The sequence below is a fragment of the Apis dorsata genome, unplaced genomic scaffold (genome assembly GCF_000469605.1).
Source record: "Apis dorsata unplaced genomic scaffold, Apis dorsata 1.3 scaffold_655, whole genome shotgun sequence".
In the NCBI taxonomy this organism is placed as follows: Eukaryota; Metazoa; Arthropoda; class Insecta; order Hymenoptera; family Apidae; genus Apis; species Apis dorsata.
This window is the reverse complement of record NW_006263844.1, coordinates 143,353-147,030: the sequence shown is the minus strand read 5'-3', so window position 1 is coordinate 147,030 and position 3,678 is coordinate 143,353.

Here is a 3,678-nt window from a genome sequence, read left to right as displayed (position 1 = left end):
TTTTTTTTTTTTCTTTTCGAATTTCGATAACAACACGCTACAACTCTTGTTTTACAATTGATATCTTTAAAAATGGCGGATCGTATTTTATCTCCTTTCACCTTCGTTCAAAATCCCTAATATTTTTGCACTTTTCACGTTCAAAACACTTGCGTAATGGAAGTTCTCTATTTTATTTCTCTTTTTTTCCTTTTTCCCTTTTTCTTTTTTTTTTATTCCACGTTTTTTTATGCTTTGTAAAAAAAAAAATGTAATTTACAAATAATTTCCCAATAACTTCTATGATCAAGATTTTTTTATTTTCGTCAAAATTCCTCCACAAGTGGTTCAAAAAAGAAAATATCATCCATCTCTCCCTGATTCTAAGAATCATTTTTTTTTACAATATATTAATTATCACTAACAATTGATAATTTTTGTTCGTGAAAAATCTCCACGAAATGCGTTTCGCCCACACACATATTCATGATGTTCCTTTTCCAAATAATAATCATCGAGGAATATTCCAATTTTAGTCAGAGGCGCAACAATGTTCCTGTAATTGGAACATTGGAGGAGATCTTTCTCCTTGGCCAAATTGATCCACCTGCATTTCGCATCAACGCGCAATCGAATATCATTTGGATAGAGGAGAAGAAGAATGTCAAAAACCTTGCTTCCGATCAAAGATAGGCACGAATCTCGTAATCTCGCGCGCTTATGAAATTTTAACAATCTCTAAGCCCGCATTGTGCGCGAGGTCGAAATCGAGTGACTTTTAATGCTTTTATATCGATTTAAAATACCAGACACGATAATTTTATTATAAAAAAAAAAAAAGAAAAGGATTCGAGTTGATTAAAAATTATAATATTACGCGCGATACTAAAAACGCGCGAGACACGCGTTGAATCTTATTATTATTTCCATCTCGTAGTTTGTTTGCTTCGCGACAACGAGTCGAGATTATTGCGCGAGATATCGAGAAAATTCGAGCCGCGCGGATCGTTCATCACCGAGGATGATGAGATGGAAGATTCTGATAAAAATTATGAAGATTAATCTTGTCTAAAGTGACCTCGTTTCTTCGTCAACGTCACTGCCGTTGCTTTTTAATTTACCGATATTTGTCTTCGTTGCTTAATTTCGGTTAGTTATCGGATAAGCAGTGGAACGAAATGCGTATGTATCTTCTCGTGTCAATCAACTTCGTTATAACTTCGAATTGGAAGATTATTTGTTTATTTTTAAAAATTCTTTTAATTCTCTAGTTAAAACGTATTCAAGTATTATCATATCACATGTAAAAAAAAAAAAAAAAACTTGATCAAGAAATAGAGAAAATCGTGCCGTTGAAGCCATTTTTTGTTTTATTCCGATATCTCTATCCGTTGCCGAGATATAAAGATACAAAGTTTCTATAACGTTTAACACGGTGCAGAAGTTACGAATGGATTTTCTGACTCAGATATTTTCCAAGAATCGCGCCTTTCGCTTGTTTCGAGTTTGGGATAGGTCGGTGAGAACGAGATCCGAGCAAGCGACGAAAAAGAAGACAGTAAACGATCGAAAATTATCCTTTTCTTCACATGACGATATTTCAAGAACCGCAAGTCGTATCGGAATAAATAAAAATATATTTTAAAGAATAAGATTCCACGCTTCTAACAATATCTCATTCGTCGATTGAAAGTCATTATCTTCGAAGTTATAGCGATTCAAAATTTTCCTAATTTTAATAGAGTTCGATCGAGTTTCCATTTGTCTCGAGTTTGGAATAAGCAAGATAAGATGCGAGCAAAATGTCGAGTAAGGATAGTATAAATAAAAATTATGTGTTTCTTTATACGATGATATTTCGGGAACCGGAAGTCGTATCGGGATAAATAAAAATGCGATTTAAAGAGTAAGATTTCGCGTTTCTAACGATTCTTCATTCATCGATTAAAAATCATTATCTTCGGAGTTATAATAATTTAAAGTTTTCTTAATTTTAATAAGGCTTTATTACGTTAAATGATTAAAAATTATCCTTTTTTTTACATGATGGTACTTCAGGAACCGGAAATAGTATCGGGATAAATAGAAATACGTTTTAATAGAATTCAATCTAGTTTTGAGAATTTTCAATTCTAGTTAAATTATTGATACGTATGTTTGTAAGAGAATTATAATATTTAAAGATACATAACAAAAGTTAGTTGCGTGAAGATACTTATTTATGGAAAATGCAAAAAGTTTTTTATTCTATTAATATTTTCGAAACACCAAAGTTTTCTCACTTTCAGATACACACATTTCAAGTTTTTCAATTTATTCGGAAACAATTCTACTAAGTAAAAAGTTTCGTCTTGACCTTTTCTCGGTACAGCACAATAATGGAGAAGAGAATTGCGACAGCTCTTTATACCCGTGGAGCACTTTTTAACTTACGAGGCAATTTATCGAAATTCTTTCGTATTTATATTAAATAAATACGTATTAAGAATCTTACCTTGCTGTTAAAAATCCAATTGTGAAGCATATTACAAATAATAATTCAGCCTAGAATTAAAAGAATCACGTTTCTAAGAAGAGCGCCGTTCTCTGTAATTTTTATAACAACATCGAGTCGAAGAACTTAAATTTCCTTAAACTTAAACTTCGAAAGTTCTCGTTTTAATGCGTTCATCATAAGTCACGTCTCTCAACTATGGGGTTTCCATGGTTGCTCGATTAAAGGCGAAACACGGTTAAAGATAAACCCTCGTTCAAATTGTTCTTTATCACGAGAGTTTAGTGAACTTCGAGTTTCGATTTCGACACGCTAATTATGGTAATTTATGTTTTCTTAATCACATATGATAACGTGATTATCCTTGTTACAAACATAAAATAACTAACATTAAAATTCATCTTCTATTTTCAAACGACTTTTAAATGACTAAAAAAATTACAGACATGTTATCTTTAATATCAACAAATGAACAGCTTTGAAAGATTATCTATTTTAAAGATCGGACGAACACTTCTAATATTCTTTCTTCTAATACGTTTCTTCATACAGAAGAAATAATACGAAGGAACGAGTTATTTAAAGGAGATTGATTGCTATTACATCAATTATCAGCATTAAAAATAGCAACGAGATAAAAGTTTCATCGTAAGAAATACACGAATTGAATTTTTCTTCTGGCGTGGCGCTATTGTCTACCATAATTTCCTGTAATTTCTCGGAAATAAAGGATCGGCCATAACACGATATCGTTACCAACTCCCGTCGAATAAGGTGCCTTGAGTAGCTGGCTTGAACTTAGCCGAATATCAGCGCCAGCCACGTTCACGTCGATTAATGCAACTAATCGATCAATCTAATTTGTCGATTTAACGTAAAGTCGAATGTTGCGGACAGTGGCGCACTTAAGTCGATTGCTTCTTTGATTTACCTTCCAACTTTCCAACTTACGGTCGAATCACCGTATTCGTCCGTAATTAATTCTCGTTTCCTGAAAAACAGACGAATAAATCGAGAATCTAGAATCAATTTTTTCGATAAGAATTTTAATTTAAAAAAAAAAAAGAGTAATTGGTTCTGCCTGAAATCGATTCGATGACAAATGAAATTTTTATGTAAGTGAAAATTGTAAGTGATTTCTGTTGTCTGAAAAATCGATGAAGAAACTTTCTCCAACGAGGAGTGTCGAAGCTGTGTTTTTCCTT